Genomic DNA, 26,638 nt, shown 5'->3' with positions numbered 1-26,638 from the left:
AGGAGGGGGTTTTGAGAAGAGAGTGGGGTGAGGGGCAGGTGAAAGGCTCCCTTGAGATTGATTCCCAGGGAATCTATTTTTTATATTTTACTGTCTTGCTTTAGAGTTAAAAAAAATAAACACATACAGAATTAAAAAACCTACCAACATTTTATATTGAATAAAATCTCTAATTTTATTTTCCATTCACCTAGGGGTAGCCATTATTCTGAATTTGGTAAATTAGTATATGCCTATACTGATAGTAAACAGAGATCTAGTTTCTAGTGAACAGATCTTTCCATAGAGACACACGTGTAGTATCACAAAGTATACATTGTGGCTTTATATGTACTGAGTGTCATAGTTATCACTTTGTGGCTTTTTATTATTATTATTTTTGGATGTTTACTCATGTTAGCAGATGAACATGTAATTTATTTGAACTATTATATGTATTTTCATTACATGAATAGACCATGCCTGTGATCTCAGTCACAGGCATTTAAATTTTTGCAAATGTTTCACTGTGAGACAGGCTGCATTGAAAGGTTTATTCTTGTGCAGGGGCCATGCTAATCTTCTCTGTATCGTTCCAATTTTAGTATATATGCTGCCAAAGCGAGCATTGCATTAAAAGGTTTATTGAAGCTTTCCCCTTGCATGGGTGTTTGCTTTTTTTAGTCTCACATCGAATTTGCTGGGTTAAGGACTGTGTATGGCTGCATTGTTACTAGAATTAGACAAACTCATGCTCAAAGAGGCCTAATCAATGTGGTTAAACCTATCATCTGTTAGAACTCCTGTTCTGTATCTACTGCCAAGAGTCAGTTAGGTTAAAAATGATGGACACTTTAACTGCATAGAAAAGTTGACTATGAAGAGTTCCCAAATTCCCTTTACTTATTTCTATATTCACTTATTCCCATATTCTCTTCACTTAACTTTAATATTTTTATAATAACCAATTTTGCTTTACCCAAAAGTCTTTGCCTCCACCAAGGATTATTGTGGGTGGAAGTTACTATTATTATTTTTTCTGTGTTAGGAATTGAACCAAGATCTGACAGGCAAGACAAATGCTACCGCTAGGCCTCATGCCTGGCCCTCATCTAAAACTTTTTTTTTTTTTGGTTTTTGGGCCACACCCAGTGGTGCTCAGGGGTTACTCCTGGCTATCTGCTCAGAAATAGCTCCTGGCAGGCACGGGGGACCATATGGGACACCAGGATTCGAACCAACCACCTTTGGTCCTGGATCGGCTGCTTGCAAGGCAAACACCGCTGTGCTATCTCTCCAGGCCCCATCTAAAACTATTTTAAAGCAATGTCTGCTTTTATAGAATTTCATTAATCATGACCTCAGACCACATCTCTGAAAGGTAAGGTTTTATTTCTTTGAAGCCACATTGGTATTTCTTTACTTATTTTTATGGAAATATAACTTAAAATATTGGAAATGCAAAAGTTTGGCTTCTTTTGACAAATGTGTATAGATTTGAACACTCCATACTGCGACCAAGAACAATTGCATCCAGATAGCTGAAAGAGAGCTGTTCAGACCTGAATTTGGTGGTGAGAAAGGAAAGGCAAATAGGAAGAATCTGGAACTGTAGTTCTAAATGTTTTGGCAAAGGTACTAGGGAGGCTTTGAGTCATAGTCCTCGGAGGGGGTCAGCTGCTTCATAGGAATAGACTTGCTTTCCTTTCTCTCTGTCCTTGGGACATACAGTCGCTGGCTAGAGTGGCCCATACAGGGAGGGGAGCAAAATGCTCCTAAGGGGCCCCCTTTCTTGGCTATTCTAATACACCAATTTCATTATTGTTGTGGAGGAGGAATCTTGGTAGGAAAAGATCCCAATCAGTTGACCTTGAGATGAATGATGTGGAAGACACATTCTAATGACTCAGGCTCATTATTATTATTGTGGTTGTTATTGTTATTATTATTATTATTACTATTCTTCAGGGTTTTAGGCCACATCTGACTGTGCGCAGGACTTATTTCTGGCTCTGCACTCACGGAACACTCCTAAGGGTCAAATTGGGATTAGCTGCAAGGGTCTTCCTTCCTGTACTGCTGCTTCTCCTTCCTGATACAAGGTTATTTTTCTGAGGCTGATGGCAGCTGGGGAAGTCCAAGAGAGTGCAAGCAGGAAGAGGGAGAGATGCACCAAGGCTGGCTTAGAGACAGGAGGGCAATATGGTTCTCAGAATGTGTCTTCTGGAAAAATGGTTGGCTCGGACATGAAAGCCTTATTTCTTTTTTTATTTTTATTTTTGGGTCACACCCAGCAGCGCTTAGGGGTTACTTCTGGCTCTATGCTCAGAAATCACTCCTGGCAGGCTCGGGGGACCATATGGGATGCCGGGATTCAAACCACTGTCCTTCTGCGTGCAAGGCAAACACCCTACCTCCATGCTATTTCACTGGCCTAAAAGCCTCATTTCTGTAACTACCTAGAGCTAACTAAATTTGTCCAAGGAGCTGAATGAGCTTGGAAGTCCTGTTCCTGGACCTGATGGATGGAGCCGTATCTGGTCACTGACACCTTGATTGTGACTTTGCCTTGAGACAGTGTGTGAGTGCTGCTCCGTAGCTCATCAGAAAAGATATCAAGGTTTTAGTCTCAGATACTAGTACAAAATTATAAAACCCATAAAGTCCTAATTGGATGATTTGCTACAAATAGTCATGGTTATTTTCCTGAAGTGGTAGGTTCGTTTTACTTTGGAGCAATATCTGCCAAGTATTGTAATTTGGGTAACCAGAGTTTGTCTATTATTTGACACAATAGTGGTGTCCTTTGGCAAATAGTGCTAGTTCTTCTTTCTTCACAATGCCTGTTGGTTGCATAGTGGAGTTCAAAGTGCTTTTGGCATGCTTAGTAAAGGGATCTGTGATTTGGGTGGAGGTCAAGATGGAATAAAAATCAAATTTTACAGCTTTATTAAGTAACTGAAAACAGGTTTTTTTGTGTACGTTATGGGAGAATAAAGCAAGTATGGTGTGGTGGTGTGGGGGTCATGCTGGAATGATTCAGGGGGCCAGTAGAAATCTGGGAGCAAACAGGATCACTTTCTGCGTGTTTGTTAAAAGAGGTTGATTTCTAAGGGCCTGTGGAGGGGCCGGTACTGAAAAGGTGCCTGTAGCCAAGTAACTTTGGGACCCTCTGGATCAAGGCTGAAAGCCTCCTGAATTTAAAAATTCATGCCCAACAATTGCTTTTAAGTCTCCTAGGAAGCACTTCTCCTAGCATATGGACTGAGGAAAAGAAATCAGTACATCTCTTAAAGTATGTTTTATAAAATATTTATGAATGAATGTGGAAGTCTTAAGAGCTCTGATGTTAAACTTTCAAGTTCCTGCACTCAGTCAGCCCCTTTTGCAGTATTTACTTTCGTTACGACACTGCTACCTGCTATCCTAGTTCTTTAGTGAGTACTTGTTGGGCATTTTAGTTAAAGACTTACAAATAATTTTGTTGTTGGGTTGATGTACAACAGGAAAGACACTTGCCTTGTATATGGTCAATTTGAGTTCCTTCCCATACTCCATGTGGTCGCCTGAACCTGCCAGGTGTGATCTCTGAGCACAAAGCCAGGGGTACGGTTTAAGCACTGCTGGGTGTGGCTCAAGAACAAACGAAAATTTTACACAAATATAATTTTATGTATAGTTGTTTTTGTTGTTGCTCGCTTGGCTACATTAATATTATATATTTGTATTTCTTAATCTACAGATATTTTTCTAGCCAAGGTGATACTTAAGTCTCTTGATTTTTTCAGAAACACCAGCGTGATGGTTTTGATTAAGGGATTTCTTTTCTGAGAACCTCCCCTGCATACCCCTTTGGAGCCCTGGCTGTCTCCCTGACATCCGCCCCCCCCAAGTGCAGTGTCTGTGGCAGCCTTGGGTTTGCTCATAGTGCTGGTTGCATTGTTCATAATACAATGAAAGTGCTCAGAGCTCACTCTGCTACTTCAGTTTTTGATCACTGGGAACATTCAATTGGAATAAAGGTTTTATTATATTTTTTTAAAGGATTTATTATCCAAGGGGCCATTAGAGGGGACAGGGGTTAAGGTGCATGTAGCAAACCTTAGTTTGATCACAGTAGCACTAGGTCATGGGTGGGTGTGGGGAATCTCTAGGAGTGCCTCTGGGCCCCCTGAGCATTTCTTAGAACCCCCCTGTGCTCCCAACAAAGATTTACTGAGTGCTTTATTTTTAGAGTAAATGTGATATTTCCCCCAAACATCCATTTCCACATGATTGAAGCCTAAACCATGCATGTCTTGCATCACTTATTTACTAATTTCTCAAGGCCCATACTTTATCCAAGTATGTGAAGTTGGTAGTTTGTGAAGGCTTTTGCTAAATGCAAAATTTAAACCAATGGGACATTATAATTAAAGTCTACTTTTGTCAAAAGGAAGGCAATAATACAACTATATTCTTAACTTTAAGTTTTTGAGTTTTCAAAAATACAAAAACTGGACCAGGAAGCGCAGCATTATATAAAGCTTGATGTGGCTTAAATTTTGACCCATTTCCTGGTCCTTTGTTCTCAGGTAAATAATGGAAGAACTCACAGCCTTCTTTGCTTTGTGTGATTTGGGCAAATCTGAATGTAGCGGATTGTGGCTAAAATTACGTGCTTTGCCCCACAGCTTATGGTCGGTAGTAAATAAAGCTTGTAAACTTAAAGTAAATTAGAATAGCTACAGATTGGTTAAAGCACTAACTTTTGGGTTTTATTTTTATTTTGTTCTGTTTTGAGTATTTTTTATTTTCTGTTTTTGTTTAACTTAAATTAATTAACTTAATTAAATTTTTGCCTGTCTGCTTTTGTGTGTAGTTTGTTACTTTATTAGTTTTATTTTCTTAGGTTGTTGATCTCAGGTTTTTTTTTTTTTTTGTCTTTTTAAAATGTGTAGGCATTGGCAGCTGTAAGTTTCCTCTCATCACTGCTTTCACTAACATTCTTTTGTATTTGATGATTGTGTTTTCATTTTCATTCATCCCCAAATAATTTCTGATTTTCTTTGTGAATTTCTTTCTTTTTCTGTTTTGTTTGTTAAGTTAATATTACAGTCTACTCAAGTGTGAATTTCTCACACACCTTTCAATTACTAGTTTCTGGTTATATTTCTTTGTGTTGGGAACACTCTGAGTCCTGTTAGCTATTGAAGACTTGTTTCCTGACCTATTGTGGTTTATACTGGAGTAGGTTTCATGAGTTCTTGAGAAGAATATATGTGTTGTGAAATAGCTTGTGTGTTGTCCATTGGGGTCATTTGATTCTGAGACTCTTTGAGTTTTCTTTTCTTTTTTTTTTTTTGTTGACCTAATTGTTTTATCTTGAAATATCTTTTCCCCATCTTTTCACTTTATATTTTGCTTGTTGACAGAAAGAAATTGGATCATGGTAAAGCAAAACATTTGGTGAATAGAATATTTAGTTGAAGCATTTCTTTTATTAAATTTCTTATAGCTGAAGTATTTTATGTATTAAATTTCTTTTATCCTTTTTGAGGTGGGTTCATACCAGTGGCATTCAGGGGGTTCCTCCCACCTGGGTACAGGGAGGATCACTCTTGACATTGCTGGGAGAGACCATGTAGTACCAGGGGTGCAACATATACCCAGGGCTGTGGAGTTAGAGTCGGAGGAAATTTTGGGTACCTGGAGTTGGAGTTGGAAGTACAAAAAAATTGAGGAATCAGAGTCAGAGTTGGAGCATTTATCTACAGACTCCACAGCCCTGTTATCTTTTGACTCTGCAGCCCTGCTTATACCTTCCATATAAAAGATTGGTGCTTCAGCCTGTAGAGTTTGCTGTCTGGACCCCTGTTTACTCAATTCTGAGAAGAGGTTTCTTAGTAACACAAATGTCTCTTTCACGAGGTTGACATTTTAGAAAAGATGCTGATTGCCTTGTGATTAAAGGCACCCTATAAGCAGTTGCTTCCTTGATAGCAACCTCAATCAGAGGTAGGTGGGGCTACTCCCCACATACTTTCAGCTCTGAGGCCACAGGCACTGCTGTTGGAAGGAACCATGGCTGCTCTAAGGTCACATGATGACATAGTGGTTATAGAGAAAGGAATTTAGTCATTTGGGTGACCAGAGCCTGTTTCTCACATCTATTTGGCCTACAGTTTCTCTCTCTCAGGTCCCTCCTCTAGCCTCCTAAGCATAGAAACAGGAGTCTCTGAAAAACACCCGAAGTTGGGGACCTGACTGCCTGGAAAACCAAGCAGTAAAAGATTTCCTCCACCACCATTTAGTGTGATTCTGCACCGAGGGAGAGTTTCTTTATACCTGTGACTTAGCTATTTATTTTTATGAGTCTACGTTTCAGTTTTCAGCCTTTGCTGTGGTTTTATTTTGATCCTTCAACCATGATAAAATTTGCAATCCAAATCTGGGCTTAGCTGGGGGTCCTAGAACATGGCTTTCCCAGTCCACTTACAAGAGAGGAAGATGCTGCTTTATAACAGAACCCCCATGGACTGTTGTCAGCCCCCCGAGTCTCCCCTCTGTGTGGCTTCATCTGTACTGAGGTGTTGGGTGTCTCACTGGACAGCCTGCTGAGCACCTACTTCCCCATGACTTTCTTCCTTATAGCTCCTTATTTTCTGCATGGAATGTGACCAATCTTCTCTGTTTTGCCCTGGTCAGCTCTGACCTTTTGGAAGCTGGACCCCTTAACATCCTCTCTGCGTTTCTCAGAATCACCATTTTCTTTGTTTATCTCCACGGCTCATCTTGTCTTCTTTTTCTACCCTTTTTTTCTGTTAGCGTCTGGGACATCCCTTACATTTGCTCTATTGTATTTTCTCTCTTAGGGTCACAGCATCCTCACACTCTTCGTTATGATTCTCTGAGCCAGTTCCCATGGCTGATGTGAGGTCTGTGTGGTGAGTCCCCACTTTCTCCTCAGCCTATCTTCTTTGGAGGTTCCCCCTGTTGGGGAGACACTGCCTTTCTCTCATATCTCAGAAAGGTGTTATTCTGGGTGCTTCCTGTCTTATTTGTCACTGACTTTCCTGAACAACTTTGCACACTCCTTATTCTCTGGCCTCTGGTAACTGATGTGGGGTCCTCTAGCGACTGTAGAGGTTTTATTCCACTGAGTGAATGCCCATACCCCCCTGCTTGCCTGCCATTGTCAGTGCCCATCTGTGCGTTTTCTCATTCTTTTTTAAATTTCACTTCTTCCTGCAGAACCTCTAAGTCAGTCTGTTTCCCTGAGCACCCACACAGCCTTGTGCAGTTTATCAGGAACTAAACAGTTTAAGCTGCTCAGAGCTGCTGTGTGCCAGCGTGCTTCTCCTTGGCTACTTTTCTTTGAAGCTCCTTGGATAGTTATTTGTCCTAGTTGCTATCTACTAGCTCAGACAAGCCATAGAGTTAACTGATTGCCTCTAAGTGTTGTTGTTATTTCCCTCTGGGCAGGTTCTGGGTCAGTTCAAATATTTGCTCATGAGGTATTGTACAGAATCTTAGCTTTGATCACAGTGGTGAGAATTTGGGAATGAGGCTGTGAAAGAGCACCATATAGCCTGCTGTTTGTTAGGCTCTCGTTTCTGTGGTGCTCAGGTTGTTTGGGTTTTGGATTTTGGCTCTCAGGTAGTGCTCAAGAAGCTCAGGCTCACTCCCTAAGTTACTTGTTACTTGTTAATCCAAACTGTTCAATATTCAGGCCTGGCAGTGCAGTACTTCATGGACCTGGTAGTATTGCTTGGCCCCAATAGTGCTGGAGTTCAGGAAGATGACACAGGTCATATCTGTTGTTGCTTAGGATTGAACCTCAGCCTCCTGCATGCAAAACATTTGCCCTGGCTGTTGAGTGTTTTCTCTCTGCACTGGCTCACCCATTTTCAAAGATAATACGGATCTTACTCAGGAAACTAAAGAGACAGCTGTTTGCCATATAGTTTGGTCCCACTAGATTGGATGTATTTGATGCACTGAAAAATATTCATATCAAAGTTACATTCATCCATATATTTGTTGGAGCATAATTTAAAATAGTTAAAGTGTATAAGCAACCACTGTCCCTATTGGTTGATGATCAGACAACAGAAATCAGTTCCATGTACACTGTGGAATGTTCTGTTTAGCTATTAAAATTTGTCAGTTTGCATTTTCAGCAAAAAATGGAAGGAGCTCAGTGAGTTGTGCAAAATGAAACAAATCAGAAGGAAGTATACACCTGTGTGTCTTCAATGTTTGTAAAAGAAAGTCATACAATGGAAGAACAGACAAAAATCTCTAAAAATGAACTAATAAATACTAATAGAACTGAAGTACATAGAGTGTGAGAGAAGTTAAGCAGTGTGGAAAAAGATAGTCAATTTTATTTGTAAAAAGCCAATAAAGTATTAGAATTCACAAGAGGACAGGCCGGTGTGGGTTGGGGAGGAAGGACACTTGGGATATTGGTCATGGGAATATTGCACTGGTGAAGGATTTATATGTATATATATATATATATATATTAAAAAAATAAAAAGAAAAGATAAGGACTCCCAATTCTTACCACAGGCTGTGTTTTTTACACTCACTGTATAGAAAGAGGCGGTACAGTAAATGCACCCCATATACATCTCAACACAGGCCCTTTGCCTGGTCTGTATTGTGAATTGGGGGACCAAAAAAAAAAAAAAAAAAAAAAAAAAGAATTCACAAGAGGAGATATCTTTTCCATTAATTTTTTCTACCAGAATCAGAACTTAATGTAATCACTTTAACATTATTTACTAGCATTTGGCCATTCCCAAAACTTTTATAATCTTTATATTTCTTTATATTTCAATCTTTAAATTTATATTTCTTTATATTTCTCCTTATACTGTGAGTGTTTGACCATTACATTTTTATGTCTTGGCAGTTGGTCATGGGTTGGCACCTTGGATAAAAGGAAACTGTAAAACAAATCAGCTCAACCCAAACACTCTTCTATTTTACAGAGACCATAGATAAATGACTAAACTGTAGAGTTGAGTAATGAAGTATTTAGTAGTATTTAAACATTCTTAGTAAGCTAGAAGTATAAAGTAGCAGAAATTCTCTCTATGGGCCCAATTTGTTTATTAAGTTGCCATTTATGGTGATTATGATACCCAGAACCTTTGGGATATGGCTATTTTGACTTGAGATGTGTGTTTGAAGTCTTATCCTCAAAGGATTTCAGTGACAGTATGAAAGATGAATGTAAACAATATTATTCACTTGACAGTAGTGACTACATGTTGCTAATCATGGGCATACATTAGTATCCCCTTGGTTTTTGCTAGAAAGACAAACCATTTTAGTCATACTGAATCATATTTTTAATAAAATTCCCAGGTGACTTGCCTGAAAATTGAAATTTGCAAAAAAGCACAGCCCTGCTCCACAGTTGAAGGAGGCATAGGATTGCAGAGGAAAAATTGTTCTTCATGGGAACAGTTGCCAAAAGTATCTTTATATTAAAAGATTAAAATGAAAGTTGTGGGGCCGGGTGGTGGCGCTAAAGGTAAGGTGCCTGCCTTGCCTGCGCTAACCTTGGACGGACCGCGGTTCGATCCCCCGGTGTCCCATATGGTCCCCCAAGCCAGGAGCAACTTCTGAGCACATAGCCAGGAGTAACCCCTGAGCGTTACTGGGTGTGGCCCAAAAACCAAAAAAAAAAAAAAAAAAAATGAAAGTTGTAAAGAGCAGCTTGGAAACACATTTCTAATGGGGGTTTTTGTTTGAACTTAGGAAAATAAGAAACTTCCTATTTCCTCCCTTTCCTATTTTCACAGAGCTTTCAGAGAAGAAGCAGAGAACATCTATTTCCTTTGAAATATTTTAGTAAATCTATTGAATCTAATGTACTTTTGAAATCTATTGCCAGAGAGCTCAGCTGTACCTCCATTTGAGGTTTTGCATGAACTATTTTTGCTAAGCAATATCATTTTGGGCATTTTATTTTAATCCTGTTGGGAAAAGGATTTACTGGAGATATTAGTGTTCTCAATTTCTAGATGTTAGTTATGATGCGGTACTTGAGTCAACCATCTTGAGGTTGCCTTGGACCAATAGGGATGTGCCTGGCTGTACTGAGGGTTTGTTGGGCTGAGCTCGGCCCCAAAGTTGCTGGCAGGGAGCATGTGTGATAGCCAGGATTGACACAGAGTTTCAGAGGTGCAGATCTTGTGGCCAACCTTTTATGCTCATTCTCTGGCCCCCATCATAGTTGCATTTTTTCCTGGGTATTTTCAATAGGTTCATTTGGAATTTTATGGGAGATTTTGACTTCTAGTCTTACTCAGGTCTTCCTCTCACATTTTGCCTGGACATTCAGTTTCAACCTTTTATTGGATAGAGAAACATTTCTCTCTTTTTAGACAAAGGATTGAGATTGGCATTTGGATTTCCCTGCACACATTTATTTTAGTTTATTAACCCTGAAAACTGTGATGTTTTAAAACTTCGTGTAGAAGTAAAAGATAATCTTTTGTTACCTCCTTTATGCCAAGGTTAAATGATTGTCTTCTTATTTCCAAGTTTATTCCCATTACTTTTTTGGGGGCCACACCCAGTGACGGTCAGGGGTTACTCCTGGCTTTACATTCAGAAATCATTTCTGGCTTGGGGGACCATATGGGATGCTGGGGGATTGAACCACAGTCTGTCCTGGGTCAGCCACGTGCAAGGTAAACACCCTACCACTGCGTCACCACTCCAGCCCTATTCCCATAACTTTTATTTCATTTTTGGTTTTACACCTAGCAATGCTTAGGGATTACTTCTGGTTCTGCATTCAGGGATCACCCAGTGGTGCTTGGGGAAACTATGAGATGCCGGAGATTGAGCCCGGGTTGGCCACATGCAAGGCAAAAGCCTTACTTGCTGTACTATTATTGCTTAAGTCTTGTTACAAATACCTTTGTGGTTAATATTAATCCTTTTACTCCTAGGATATGTATATAACCTTTCTTTTGTCTTGCAGATTCATCTGCAGAATTTTTTTACTCCCTTTTAGCCCCCATTCTGTGTTCCTTTAAACTCTATAGTGAGTTAACAGGGACTTGAGCCACATTATTATTGTTTTTTTTAAGTTAATCCATTCTAGAAAATGTTCTAGTTGTAGAGAAAGTATATTCATTGTTAACTGATCTGCCTGACCTTATTTTCCTAAGTATTTTATGCAAGTGTTGTATGTAGTTTCAGAAACTTCTTTTGTTGGAGCTTAGTTCCTTTTCTTTGTCCATGAGCTTTTGGATAAAGAAATGTGTTGGAAATGCTTTTGGCAGGTTCTGTTTTTTTGTATGATCTACTGCTGTGGACCTCTCTGTCTGAAACACACTCAATTAAAAGTGATCATTGTAGGCAGTTATTAGTAATCATCTTTAGATTTTAGATTTATTTTATTTGTGGCAGAAAATGAATTTGTGATTCACCTTAAAGTTTGCTGCAAGTGTTAGTATAATTTGTAAATAATAATTTCTGCATGGAAACCGGCAAGAAAAAAAAGAGAGTGACTTTAGAAGGGATAGTATTGGTTAAGTTCAGATGGTCTCTTGTTTGCAAAGTAGCTGAATGAAAGCCTATGGCTATTTTAAGGCTAGGGTATAGTGTAAAAAAAAATGGGAAGCAAAATAAATAAATAAATAAATAAAAAAGGATAAGTTCAGGGAAGTAATTTTTAGTTTTAATTTGAGTGGAATTCAGAGTGATAATACAAAATGCATTTTCTATTGACTTAAAGTCAATATATAGTCTTGATAGGAGAAACTATTACTATTTTCAAGCTAAAATTAAAAGGTGATTTTACTTTAAACATCATGTTTTATAATGCTATTAATTATAGTGTTACTTGCACTGGGCATTCTAAGACCACTCTGTACCACCACCCCTTCCCTGCCAGCTGCCACTGTGCTTACTCATTTGTATAAACTGGTTCTTAGGTTCTGTCGCCTTTGTTCATTTGTTTTTTTTCCCCTCGATACTCTGCTTTTTTTGTATCTCACATATGTGAGAAATCATTCTTGGTCTTTTCCTTTCCTTTTGCTAAATCTATGCAACATGATTTTCTACAGATTCATCACGTAGTGACAAATCGCAAGGTTTTGTTCTTTTTATAGCCAATGCTATTCCATTGTGTCTATCTAACAGTTTCCTTATCCATCATCTCTTCTGGCACAATTGGGTCGTTTCCAGATTTTGACTATTATGAATAGTGCTGCAATGAATATAGGAGTGTAAATGTCTTTTCTGAATAGGTTTTGGGTCTTGAGGTTGATGCCTCAAGTGGAATTACTAGATCATAAGGAAGTTCCTTCCTTCCTTCCTTCCTTCCTTCCTTCCTTCCTTCCTTCCTTCCTTCCTTCCTTCCTTCCTTCCTTCCTTCCTTCCTTCCTTCCTTCCTTCCTTCCTTCCTTCCTTCCTTCCTTCCTTCCTTCCTTCCTCCCTCCCTCCCTCCCTCCCTCTTTCCCTCTTTCCCTCCCTCCCTCCCTCTTTCCCTCTTTCCCTCTCTCCCTCCCTCCCTCCCTCCCTCTTTCCCTCCCTCCCTCTTTCCCTCTTTCCCTCCCTCCTCTCTTTTTTTTTTGAAGCGTTCATAGTATTTTCCAAAAAATCTATATTCCCACCAGCAGTAAGTGCAGGTCTATTTCCCCCACATCTATACCAACCCTGATTGTGTTTGTTTTCTGTGATGTGTGCCAGTCTCACTGGTTTGAGATAAGGTCTTATGGGCATTTTGATTTACATTTCCTTATGATAAGTGATGCATAGCATATTTTCATATACCTACCAGCCATTTGTATGTCTTCTTTGAGGAGGAAATTTTTGTTAATCTCCTCCCCCCCCCTTTTTTTATGGAGTTGATTTTTTTTCTTGTTACGATCTACAAGTGTACTATGTATCTTGAATATTAACTTTCTGTCAGATGAGCAGTGGGCAAATGTTCTCTCCCAGGCTATCCTTTTATGGTCATCATTTCTTTTGGAGTGTAGAAACTTTATAATTTACTATAGTGCCATTTGCTTGTCTTTATTTCCATTAGTTTTGCCAGTGGTGCTGAATCATTGAAGTTGCCTCTAGGCAGATGTTATGAAGAATTCTATAAGTTTTGAATTTACTTTTTGTGCATTGTGTGGCCTTGAGGTCTAAGTTCAGTTTTTTTTTTGTTTGTTTTTGTTTTTTTGTTTTTTTGTTTTTTTTGTTTTTGGGCCACACCCGGTGACACTCAGGGGTTACTCCTGGCTATGCGCTCAGAAGTCGCTCCTGGCTTGGGGGACCATATGGGACGCCGGGGGATCGAACCGTGGTCCGTCCGAGGCTAGCGCAGGCAAGGCAGGCACCTTACCTTTAGCGCCACCGCCCGGCCCCCTAAGTTCAGTTTTGTCTTTTTTTCCTCCACAGGTGACTGAAGTTTCCCAGGACCATTTTTCAAAACAGCTTTTCTTGCTTTACTTTGTACTCTTCAATTCTTTAGTCAAGATTAGCATTCAATACACTTGAGGGTCTATCCCTGGGCTTTCGGTTCTTTTCCATTGGTTTCAGCTTCTGTTTTCTGATTCCATTACCATCCTGTGTTGATTATTTTTGTTTTATAGTATAATTTAAAATTCGGGAAAGAGAACATTCCCATCTTCTTTTCCCTAGGTTTACCTTGGCTATATTATTACTCCATAGAAAATTTAAAATAATTTGATCTGTGTCTTTAAGAAATCACATGAGGGCCCGGAGAAATAGCACAGCGGCGTTTGCCTTGCAAGCAGCCGATCCAGGACCTAAGGTGGTTGGTTCGAATCCCGGTGTCCCATATGGTCCCCCATGCCTGCCAGGAGCTATTTCTGAGCAGACAGCCAGGAGTAACCCCTGAGCACCGCCAGGTGCGGCCCAAAAACCAAAAAAAAAAAAAAAAATCACATGAATATTTTTTCAGTAATTTTTGTTGTGAGCAAAGTGAATTATAGATCTTTCACAGTAATATTTTAGGTACGTAGTGACATTGAATCAGGGGAATTTCCACCACCAGTATTGTCCTCCTGTTCCCAGCATGCATCCCATATTCCCCTCCTATGTTCCTCAGGCTGCTAATATAATTGGTCCCCTTTGTGTCTAGCGTGTTGTAGATTGGGTATTGATTCTGTTGCCATTGGCTTTAGATTTGGTGTGTAAGTATGATCATTTTTTTCATTTCTACTCAATATTCAAATGACCGTTTGGTCTTGGTACCATCCATTTTTTCCCCTCAATTTATGAGGCATAACAAGATGATTCAGGTTATGTTGTTCAGTTTGAAAAGAAAAGAAAGGAAAAAACAAAGACAAAAAAATACAAACAAAAAAGCAAGCAAGCAAAAAAAAAAAACAAAAACAAAAACCAGAGGAGTCCATTTGGGGTTATAAATATCAATTTAAAAGAAGAAAAACATGACAAAAAGACAAAAAATACAAAAAGAAGAAACAAAAACAAAAAAACTATGACAACAAAATAAACAATCCCCCGCTCCCGAAACAGTGACTACAAAAAAAAGCACCACAGCAATAAAGACAATGACCAAACAATAATCATGAGCACGAAATAAATAGAGGAGAAAGAAAAAGAAGAAAAAAATTATGCATTTTCTTTTCCTGGACACAGGCACAGTAAATATTGGGGAGATTAGAAAGGGAGTTCCCTTGGACTAAGAGATAAAGGGTTTCTCCGCCCTTGAAGCATACTGTCATAGGAATAACTACAGGCTCCATTAAATGCTCTTTTTTACTTCCCCAAATCATGGATATTTTTAAATTTGTATAGTGCTTTGGGAAAAAACTATTAGTTGATTGAAATTATCATATTCTTTGGAAACTTATGATTAGAAACTTAATAGTGATTTTTGGAAACGTTAGCATCCATGAGCTGTACATTGAATCATTGGGCAAGGTAAAAGTCATACTCTGTTAAAGTTATCACTACCTGCTATCCTACCCCTCTCCCTCTTGCAGTGAAATATTTGCTTGTTTTTTTTTTTTTTTTTGTATTTTTTGGGCCACACCCAGTGACACTAAGGGGTTACTCCTGGCTATGTGCTCAGAAATCACTTCTGGGATGGGGGGACCACATGGGACACCAGGTATCGAACCAAGATTTGGCAAACGCCCTTCCACTGCGCTATTGCTCCGGTCACAGTATTTGCTGTTTTTATTTTTTTTTCCATAAATGCCAGGTAAAATAGTCTGAATTAGTTTTTTTCTTTTTACTTTATTTAAAGAAAATGCATCACATAGTTGACAATAAGGCATATGTTTTCATATTAGTGAAAGCAAAGTTATAGAAAAAGAAATAAAAAAATAATAGAAGAAAGTTTAAGAAAAAGAAAGAAAAAGTACAGTAGCAAGCATATTTGTGAAAATTATTGTATCTTCAATGAAGTCATTAATACAATGGCAGAAGGTTTAGTAAGCTCTTGTTAGCTGTCCATTCTGTTAAATTGGGGTGTTCCTTTAGGGATGACAGAGTCAAACAAATGAAGTTATTCAGAATTTCAAAGCACTATTATTGATAGTGTGACTTTTAGGGGTATGTTCTTAGTGGCCAGGACTCCTGGAAGAAGGAAGATAGATATAGGGGAGAGTGTCCACATTTACTCCAAAAAGCCCTGGAGATATTAGCCCTCAAATCTGCAGACCTGAAGATTGGTAGATTGGTGTCCCCAAAGGAAATTCTAGAGGGGTGATGAGGCAGGGCCATTGGGAGGCAGCAGGTATGGCCTATGCCTGAGTATGATTTTTTTAGAATTTCTCTTATATTACAAATTTATATCTTTAGGCCAGGAGATAGCTCAGTGGCCTAGGCTAAAGTTCATGCTTTGCATGCAGGCGGTCCTGGTTCCATCCCTGGCATCTCCCTTATATTGCTGGGAGAGATCTCTGAGCATCGAACTCAGAGTAGCCCCTGAGTAATGCCACATGAGACCCCAGCTTCCTTCTCTCCCAAAGTAATTAAGTCTTTATGTTATTTCAAATCATTTCTTTATAGCTATTGTATGTGGAGAGTGTTCGTTTTCCTTTCATGGGTTTTCTACCCAACCGCATCCCCTCTGTCCTGATGTTAGTTTGGGAATCCCATCCAGATTCCTTAGAGGCAGCCCTCCTGTCTGCTGTATGGGTTAAAGTATAAAGTCCAGTCTAGAGTAGTCTGCACAGTGCATTCATGGACATGGTGATGGGGTCAGAATGGGCATCCCCAACATCACATGGTTCCCCTGTGCACTGCTGGGTGTGGTGATTCTGAATGTCCCCAAACACCACCTGCACCTCCTAGTCCTTCAGTCATCATTTTTGAACCTCTGGCATGGTAGGGGAGCACTTTTTTTAGGAGGGGCCTGTGGACAGCATGAGCCTGGCTTGGAAGCCCCCTACTAAGTTATCTGAATATAATGATGTAATTGAAGTTTTATTTTGTAGAACAGTGGGGCTTGTGCTTCTATGTGATGATGGAAGTTTATTTCATGCAGCTGAGACAGGACCCTCAACTTTTGAAGACTCCTGCAGTCCAGAGATACTCAGGGCTTTAGGGGTGCTGCTACGATAGCTGGTGACAGGTACTATTACAGCGCCCACACACAGATGCCAGCGTTTTTTGGTACATTAGCATTAGATACTATCATTTGCCTTTGGCAAGTAGTTTTGACAAATGGGAGACTAAAATTTAGCTGCTGTAGGTGGTAAACCACATTCTTTGTGTTGGGTAAAATACCTGCTGGGGTATTTTTCTGGTTTTACTAAAGCCTTGATTTTGTCCATTTTCAGGGAAATGTGAGTTACTTTAGGCATAGCAGCATTGCTTGCGCCTTAGGGATATTTCTTGATTACCCTGTATCTCAATTTACATAATTTAAATTTCAAATAGCCATAGTGCTGCACGCAAAACATTTGAGGCTTAAACAAATGCAAGCTTAGGTTCTTTATATTTTATTTGAAATATATTGTTGTGAAATGTAAAGCTCTGGGGCTTGGAGAAGAAAATTAAACTATTTTTGGAGGGGGCTAATTCAAATATAAATTGAAATTAATTTGAATCATGCTTGATAGCTTAGATACATTTTTTTATATTTAAGGAGAAAAATTTTGGAGCATTTTAATTATGGAATTGCGTGGAAAAGTAGCTGGACTTTCAGATAAATGGAATCAATGGAAAAACTTGAATTGCATTTTAGGTTGTAGTCTTTGGAAATCTAGCTGGTCTTTATGTGTATGGAGGAAACTGTGTTTTGTTTGTTTGTTTGGCCACACCCAGCAGTGCTCAGGGGTTACTCCTGGCTCTGTGCTCAAGAGTTACTCTGGGGAAGGGGGAGCTCGGTGACCAAATGGGAATCAAATCTGGGTTGGTTGCATGCAAGGCAAATTTCCTATTTATTGTATTATCACTTAGGCATCATGTTTTTGTTTTTGTTTTTTGGTTACACCCGGCAGTGCTGGCTCAAGGGTTACTCCTGGCTCTACACTCGGAAATTGCTCCTGGCAGGCTCAGGGGACCATATGGGATGCTGGGACTCCTCCATGCTATCTCTCCAGCCCCATGAACCTGTGTTTTTAAATCACTTGTGAATCTAATCCCCAAATTTAGGAGTCAATCCCAGCATCTTTGTGGATTTCTCAAACATCCATGTGAGTGGGACTCCTGTCTCATTTTATGGAGCCTCTGAGATGAGCAGTCAATGCATATTTCTTCTGTTGTATTAGATCTCAGTATATTTTCAGATAGCAATTTTGTAATAAGACTTGAAAGATAAATGACTGGCCATAACGAGGTATGTAGTAAATGTGATATTGTTTTAAAAGTATGTTTTATTTTGGGGGGCTGAAGAGTTAGTACAGGAGGGAAAGGAACTTACTTCATGCAGCTGACTCTGGTTCCAGCCTTGGCATGGCATGTTTGCTGACCAATAATACCAGGGCTCACTCATTCCAAGCAAAGAGGCAGGAATAGCCTTGACCACTGCTTGGAGTGGTCCAGGCCCCCTTCTCTCAATAATGTGATATAGATAGTGATATGTGATATATGCATTTAATTTTATATCTGGATGGGGTTTCCAAAGTACAAAACCTAAAGAATAGCTAAAGTCGTTTTTGTCCCATCCTTTAATTAATTTTTAATAATGAAAATCATTTTTATAATGATCACAAATCTATGAAGAATAATCATAAATAAATGAAGAATTCACCCTTTTTTTGGTGGAAGCAGTAAATTAGTGAAGAAGAATCAGCAATTGCTTTTACAGGACTGGAGATAATCCACACACTCAGCTCCACGCGTCAACATCACCAAAGAACAAACCCCTGACAGCCCATTGCCATGAAAAGCACACTCATGACCAGCAATAGCTTGTCTTCCACACATGCAGGCATATAGCAAAAGGACACATCCCCTGTTGGTTGAAGTTCCTGGTGTCTGAGCTGTGGGACAATGCTAGCACACACAGCTCCATGTTGAGGTGACTTACACATGGTCAGGGAATGGCTATGTGAAATGCACGTCCACAAATTAGAACGGTTCCACTGCTGGAAATTGTGTACAATGAAAAATCAGAGCAGAGTGAGCTGTCAGAAAAACATTGCCAAACAGTTTAAAGTAGAGATAAAATGGAAATGCACAGACAACTGTTGAGGAAGTTGGTACCATGAAATGGTTAGTGGTCCTTTTGGGGGTAGAACATGTGTTTACATAGAAATGACCCAGCAAAGCAGGGTTTTGCTATCAGAAATGGCACTTGAAGTCTTGTCTTACTGAGCTGTTACTTCTTTTTTAAGTGGGATCGACTTTATTCAGAGGAGAGGTTGACAATTGTTTTCTAGGTAGCACTTGCTGTCTTTGACATTCTGATTTGAGCTCCGTGCATAGGAACTTTTCCCCATTAAATTTTTCCACCTTCTGTGCCATATTTTTATATATAGTTTTTAATATTTTTATATGGAGTTTTAATATGTAGTTTCCATTGAGTGGAAATTTTGTTTTGCATGAGCTCATGTACATACAAGGGAAAACAATCTTGGTGACCATGTAGTGACACTGTTGTGTACAGTGTGTCTCTTTTCGCCCTCCTGTGCACATCATCTTGAGTTACAAACTAGTCAGTGACTTTGCAGTTTTCTTCGGGCTTCTACCCATGCATTGACATGCTCATGTGAAGCACCTGAAAATGCACCCAGGAGAGAGCTGAAGGGCTAGAGCTCTGGCTTTGCATGAGGGAGCCTGAGGTTTGATTCCTAGCACTTCACAGTTCTCCCAGCATTACTGGGTATGGAATTTCAGGCTTGTAAAGAATGCTAACACAGGGGGCCAGAGCCCTGCCAGGAGTGGTAGTGGTTGCTGAGCTCAGAGCCAGGAGTAAGTTCTGAGAACCTCCAGGTGTGGCCCAAAACAAAACAAAAAAGAATGATAACAAATAAATGGTGCCTTTAAATTTTTTTTTTTTTTTTGCTTTTGTTTAGGGATCATATCTAACCTGCTCAGGACTTATACATGGATATGTATTCAGGGAGCTTTCATGGCAGAATTTGGGGGCTATATAGGGTGCTTGGAATAAAATTCAGTCAGCCATGTGCAAGGCAAGTGTTCTGGCTGTACTATCTCTCCAGCTTCCTAATGATGCTTTTTTTTTTTTTTTTTTTTTTTTTTTGGTGAGAGAACACACCTAATTGTATTGAGATTTACTCCTGTCTCTGAGCTCAGGGATTATTCCTGGCTGGACTCAGGACAATATATGATGACAATATATTGTGTTGGCTGCCTACAAGGCAAGTATACTGTTTCTCTGCCCCCAAAAGGCACATTTTTAAGCTTAAGTTTCTGTTGTTGTATCATGTGTCCAATTCATTTATCTGGATTTTTTCCCCCCAAATGTACTGTCTAAATGGAAAAAAACAAGCTCATTGTTAACATCTTGAGATTCACTTAGAAACCTTGTACAGATCTACTGCCAAATCTGTCATTGTGTTTGGGGAGGCAGTTGGAATCCATTTTTTTTATGCAGTATGCGCCCAATCATCATATAATTGCTTTGAAAGGGCTTCACTTTTTCCCCAGTTATTAATGTTTCAAAGGGTAGATGACACCTTCCATCCAACAGGAATATGAATTGTATATTGTTGATAAAGAAAAATAAAATAGTGGATACATTTTGAAAAATGCCATCTATTATCTAAAGTGAAGCAAGTACTAACTATGGAATTTCATGGTGAACGTAAGAACTAAATTGTTTTGCAACAGTCAAATCACTAGCCAGAAAGAATCCACTGGAGAGTTTTATAACCTCTGTGTCAGTATTGTCTTCACTTGGCTGTTGAACTGGGGGCTGAGCCCCACGTCTCATGTATGCAAGGCATGAGCTATAACAAATAATTTTATGGAAAGTTCTTATAGTTACTGCCTACATTTTCACTTTAGAATTTCAACTTGCAGGTTCTTTTTTTTTTTTTTAATCTTTCCAAATCATTACTTTTGGAATCATGTTCTTTTGGGATTTCAGCCATTGGTTGTATCTTTCAGGATTTTGATCTGCATTGGTTCACACTGCCTTGTTGGTCCTAATCCCTTTATCTTTGGTGATAAGGATCACTCTGTAAATCCTCATGAGAAGGGGAACCTCCATGGTAAAATCAGTGCCTGTGTTCATTATTACAAAGGAGAATCAGAGGGCCAGAGCGGTGGCGCAAGTGGTAAGGCGTCTGCCTTGCTAGAGCTAGCCAAGGATGAAATGGGATTTGAACCCCTGGAATCCTATATGGTCCTCTAAACCAGGAATGATTTCTGAGCACATAGCCAGGAGTAACCCCAAAGCATCACTGGGTGTGGCCCAAAAACCAACCAAACAAACAAAACCAGACTCAAAAAACAAAGGAGGATCAGAGTGTCCTTTTGCACAGGCTATTTCATAAGTCATTTCAGTTACAAGTAACTTGCCAAAAGAAATGAGCTAAAATAAAAAAAAAAACAAACATGCTTGGCTGCTGGACAAGAGAAAATCTTGCACATAATACACCAGATAAAGTGCTATTTTTTTTTTAAAGTATGAACAAAGCTTATCAACAGGAAACCAAGAGTCCCATCAGAAAATAGTGTTAGGGGGCCGGAGAGATAGCATGGAGGTAAGGTGTTTGCCTTTCATGCAGGAGGTCATCAGTTCGAATCCCAGCGTCCCATGTGGTCCCCTGTGCCTGCCAGGAGCAATTTCTGAGCCTGGAGCTAGGAATAACCTCTGAGCACTGCCGGGTGTGACCCAAAAACCACAAGAAAAAGAAAATAGTGTTAGGTGCTGAAAAGCAGTTCTCCAAAGACGACATCAATTGCAGGCCAGTGGGCACATGAGAAATGGGTCACTTATTAGTGATCATGAGGTCACTTATTAGGGAAATCCAAATGAAAACAGCAATGAGAGACTCTTTTGCCAATGAGAACGGCGTGTATCTGAAAGACTGGAAGCTACCAGCAGGGGGATGCGGTTACAAAGGAGCCCTGCATTGAGTGTGGGTTTGAACAGTGTCTGGTTTAGTTTTGTGGTAAACAACCTGGAGATTTTTCCAGAAATGAAGACTCGAGCTTCATTATGACCCAATGATTCCATTTCTTGGCATCTGTCCCCCTAAACACAAAAACACTCCTTTGGAAAGGTATCCGCACACATTTGTTCATTGCGATGCAGAGTACAACAGCCAGGACATGAAAGCTATGCAGGGTCTTGGTTAAGAAATTTGTGGTCGGGGCCGGGCGGTGGTGCTGGAGGTAAGGTGCCTGCCTTGCCTGCGCTAGCCTAGGACGGACCGCGGTTCGATCCCCCGGCGTCCCATATGGTCCCCCAAGCCAGGAGCAACTTCTGAGCGCATAGCCAGGAGTAACCCCTGAGCGTCACAGGGTGTGGCCCAAAAACCAAAAAAAAAAAAAAAATTTGTGGTCTATATACACAAAGGGATTCTGTGCAGCGGAAAGAAAAAATGAAGTCATGACAGTTTGGATAGAACTTAGAGGATGTCATGTTAAGTGAAATAAGTCAATAAGAAAAGGACAAATACTAGATGACTTCATGCCTCTGTGGTATATTGGGAAATAAGGCAAGAAAATAGTGGGAGGGATCGAATAATGACAAGCCCTTGCTCCTGGATTTCAGAATCAAGAATGCTAAGTAAAGTGAAGTGGGGAGTTAGGGAGTGAAGTCAACTACATGTAACATAAGCACATTGGTTTGGGGTTCTGGGCACTTGGGTGGTGATGAGGTGACAAGGGGATGGGTTGGGAGAGAAGCATTGGAACATCGTCTGCTTGAAGCTGTTTTAACAATCTTGGAAATCACTGTAGTGGGTTAAAACACACACACTCACACACAAAATGTGAAAAAAATCAAGTCGATGTGTTTACATACACAGGCAGTATAAAAGGCTAGTGTGGCATATTTTGAGGCCTCTGCCTGAGCCTTCCCATTAATTTTTGAATCCATGATCTTTGGAGACCCACCCCAACTTTGGAAACATTAGAAGCCTTGAAACTTCTTTCCGTGTCAATAGTCATTCCACAAACTTGTGCCTCTAATGTATGTTTCACAGGCCTTTTGTTCTGTCTTTACTGATAGACAATACTATCTGGTAATGATAGACATTATTGCCATTACCCATAGACAAATCCTTGCTTGCTTTCTTCACTGGCTCCCTATTCAGTGAGGCAGACTGTTCACTATTCTAGAGGGCAGTAGTGGTGGCAAAATTGTGTCCAGTGTCCTTCCTGCCAGTGGGCCCACAGCCCTCCCAGTATAGGATGAATCTTCCCGAAATTTTAAAAACATCTTTTTATAATGTTTTAAGCCAGAGTTGAGCTCCCCAGACTTTCTGGTTCAGATGTATGTGTATGCCAGCATTGCATTTTTTTCATTTTATTATTATTATTATTATTATTATTATTATTATTATTATTATTATTATTATTATTGTTGTTGTTGTTGTTGTTGTTATTTTGGTTTTTGGGCCATACCCGGTGGTGCTCAGGAGTTACTCCTGGCTGTCTGCTCAGAAATAGCTCTTGGCAGGCACGGGGGACCATATGAGACACCGGGATTCGAACCAACCACCTTAGGTCCTGGATCGGTTGCTTGCAAGGCAAACACTGCTGTGCTATCTCTCCGGGCCCCAGCATTGCATTTTTAAGGAGTTAAATAAAGTTTATCTGTTGTGTCGCTCCTGTTTTTGCCCATATATCTGTTTTCTCACGCAGCTCTTCCTTCTGCCCCATTGCTTGCTCAAACTAACTTCTCAGTTTTGCTGCTGATTTCAAACAAATTAAGTTCTAATTAAAGTGATTTTCACCTTTATGTTTGAATGCTCAATAAGCTTGACACTCTCCAAGATAATTTGCTTTAAAAATTGTTGTTGATCAAAATAAATCTCCAAATAGGCTGTGAGTTATTGTTACTAATGAATGTGTGCATATTTTTTGAACTGTTTGGGGGCAGAAAAATAATTGAAAAATCTGTTTTAATGATAACCTGTAGAAACTGTCTGATTATCTTCTTGGAAAAGAATGCAGTGAGATTTCCCCTTTTCTTGGTGTATACTCATTTCCTGCAGTGCTATACACCTGCTTTTATTATTAAACTTTTTCATATTCAACTTGGTAGTACTCGGAAGTTAATAGTGAATTATAGCCTCAGTGTCCTTTCATTTCAGTTTAATTCCCCAAGCTTGTATTTTAAAATAACCCGCCACACCTGGGTTCTATTTCTCTTTGACACTTGTCATCTGCTTTGAAGTACTTGACGACTGTATGAGCATTTTTAAGCTGTCGTCCTGGCCTGATGTGATCTCTTTATTGTGCTGACACTTACTTTGTAATTCATATTTGAAGATGTCAGAATGGATGGCGATCATTGCTGCCTGGCAGGGATAAAAGCAGTACACATGAATTGGGTTTTACATTTGTCTACTTAAGACTTCCTTGTTAGTAAGTGGCTAGAGTTATCTGTGGAATCTTGCTCTGTTCTAACTGTCCTTTGAGATGAGATTCAGAAAACACTACCACTTACCGTATTTTTCGGCGTATAAGACGACCCCCTAATCGTACAGTTAAAACATAGGTTTAGGCCTATATTCGCTGTATCAGACAGAACGTTCCTGTGCTGCAACATACTGTAGGTACCACAATGAGCCAATCACAACAAGCAAAGGTTCAAAGATTATAATGTAATAGACTTCCTCTCTGACTCTGGCCAATCTGACTAGGGTTTTTACAGTGTAGATTCGGGTACAGAACCTTGTCTAATTTGCATGCATCAAAATCCTGCTTGGGGGCCCTGGAGAGATAGCACAGCGGCATTTGCCTTGCAAGCAGCCAATCCAGGACCAAAGGTGGTTGGTTCGAATCCCGGTGTCCCATATGGTCTCTTGTGCCTAACAGGAGCTATTTCTGAGCAGACAGCCAGGAGTAACCCCTGAGCACTGCCAGGTGTGGCCCAAAAACCAAAAACCAAAAACCAAAAAAAAAAAAAAAAATTCCTGCTTGGATTGGCTGAGTTAGAGAGGCATTCCAAGCAGCCTTTAAGTGATTGGTGCAGGATCCAGTTGGAAAATTTGTTTCGTGGCAATACAAGACGATTTTCGTTTATCAGCATGTCAAAATGGTTTTCGGGTTATACTCGGCGTATAAGACGACCCCCGATTTTCGGTTGACTTTTTTTCATTTCGAAAGTTGTCTCGGGGCCAGAGAAATAGCTTGGAGGTAAGGTGTTTGCCTTGCATGCAGAAGGTCGGTGGTTTGAATACCATTATCCCATATAGTCCCCCAAGGTTGCAGGAGCGATTTCTGAGCGTAGAGCCAGATGTGGACCCCCCCCCCCCCCAAATAGATTGCATTAAAAAAAAAAGTCATCTTATATGCTGGAAAATACGGTAGTGTTTTGCCCCAAGGGAGAGGAGAGGGAAAATCTCCTCTTCTCTTGGGCACAACTATACTCCTCAGCACTGGCCTGTTGTATGTCCCAATAGGAAGGTTTATTAGCATTTATTCCTGTGTTCCTTGTCATCTCAGAGATGCAGCTTATCATTGTGAAGTTCTGACCTTTTGATTCCTGCTGGTCATTTAGTTTTAGGAGTTGGTGAACTAAACTAAGCTTAGTAATGCCAGAACGGAATATTCTGCATTTCAGCTGTCTTCATGGAACTATTCATTTATTCTGATTTACAGCTGCTCCCTGTTCAGCCTAAGCAGGAATGATTTTCTGTCTGTCTGTCTGTCTGTCTGTCTGTCTGTCTGTCTGTCTGTCTGTCTGTCTCTTTCTTCCCACCTCCTTTAAAACACTTTATTGTTCACAGAGCTTTTTAGGTTGTACTTATACTATGCTAGGAATTAATTAGCAGTGACAAGACTGGGCAGATGCTTAGTCATGGGTTGATCAGTTGTATACAGGGATAACCTTTGACCTTTGCAGGGCATGAGGAAGTGTTCTGAAGTGCTACAGGTGGCAGCAAAGGATGCTGGAGGCCAGTGAAATCAGAGGTCAAACAACAGGAACCATCTCACAAGCTCTACCTTGGGTAGCTACCTCACTTCCACCCGTTTAATGCCTCCAAGAGTAACTTAGCCCTTTGGTTACTTTGGTATTTTCTATTGTTTTATCATAGTACTGTTCATTCAGCTCAGTATTTACGTTGGAGAGATGTAAATGCTAATATGAAGCTTTCATTTAAAGAATCAGTGCCAGAAAAAGGAAGTGGGAGAGGAGAAGTGACATTGGTGATGGGAAGGCTGCACAGGTGAAGGGGCTGTATTCATTTTTTTATAACTGCAACCCAACTACGAACATGTTTCTAATCATGGTATTTAAATACAGATATTAATTAAAAAAGAGAAAGAGAAGGCCTAGCAGGAGCCACGGAGTGGTATATAATCAGAACGATGGAGATTATACAGGATCTGATTCTGCAGCAAATGGGTAACGGGCAGACGGGAGGAGAAACCTTAAATCATGGAAGACTCGTGCATGAATTTTTTAATTCAGACTATCTTTTCAAAGGTCACAACCTGAAAATGGTGCACCCAGTTGCACATTTGTGATGTTACCACTCATTCTACCTAAGACCTAGTTAGTTCATGAGCCACTGCATCCTGGCACTTAGAAGAGTTCTTTTAAGAATTTTGATTTCGGGATCGGAGAGATAGCACAGCAGTGTTTGCCTTGCAAGCAGAAGATCCAGGACCTAAGGTGGTTGGTTCGAATCCCAGCGTCCCATATGGTCCCCCGTGCCTGCCAGGAGCTATTTCTGAGCAGATAGCCAGGAGTAAACCCTGAGTGCCACCGGGTGTGGCCCAAAAGCAAAACAAACAAACAAAAAAAAATTTTGATTTCTTAAGGCCAGAGTGGTGGCACGGAGCGGTAAGGCGTTTGCCTTGCATGCACTAACCTAGGACAGACCGCGGTTTGATCCCCTGTCATCCCATATGGTCCCCCAAGCCAGTAGTGATTTCTGAGCACATAGCCAGGAGTAATCCCTGAGCATCACCGGGTGTGGCCCAAAAAACAAACAAAAAAAAGAATTTTGATTTCTGTTCTAAAGGATGTTTAACACTTTTAGTATTTCCAAAAACCTAGATTTATTAAACCGCATTCTTTTGTATTATGCCTTCCACTTTTTAATATCTGTTTTTT

The 26,638-nt window shown here is 40.0% G+C and overlaps 1 protein-coding gene and 2 non-coding genes across 3 annotated transcripts in view; 2 read left to right on the top strand and 1 right to left on the bottom strand.

Annotated features, from left to right (window-relative positions):
* ARHGAP32 (Rho GTPase activating protein 32) overlaps nucleotides 1–26,638 on the top strand; it is a 254,003-nt gene that overhangs the window by 60,693 nt on the left and 166,672 nt on the right. The gene's annotated exons all lie outside the window — the stretch shown is intronic.
* LOC126017134 (U6 spliceosomal RNA) lies at nucleotides 502–608 on the bottom strand. The gene has a single exon (XR_007498803.1). It is a non-coding gene; the product is annotated as a U6 spliceosomal RNA (small nuclear RNA).
* LOC126016630 (small nucleolar RNA SNORA51) lies at nucleotides 8,514–8,646 on the top strand. Its single transcript, XR_007498418.1, has one exon. It is a non-coding gene; the product is annotated as a small nucleolar RNA SNORA51 (small nucleolar RNA).

The sequence above is a fragment of the Suncus etruscus genome, chromosome 8, assembly GCF_024139225.1.
Source record: "Suncus etruscus isolate mSunEtr1 chromosome 8, mSunEtr1.pri.cur, whole genome shotgun sequence".
Classification (NCBI taxonomy): Eukaryota; Metazoa; Chordata; class Mammalia; order Eulipotyphla; family Soricidae; genus Suncus; species Suncus etruscus.
The sequence above is the reverse complement of the archived record's forward strand: the minus strand, read 5'-3'. Positions and strand labels throughout refer to the sequence as shown.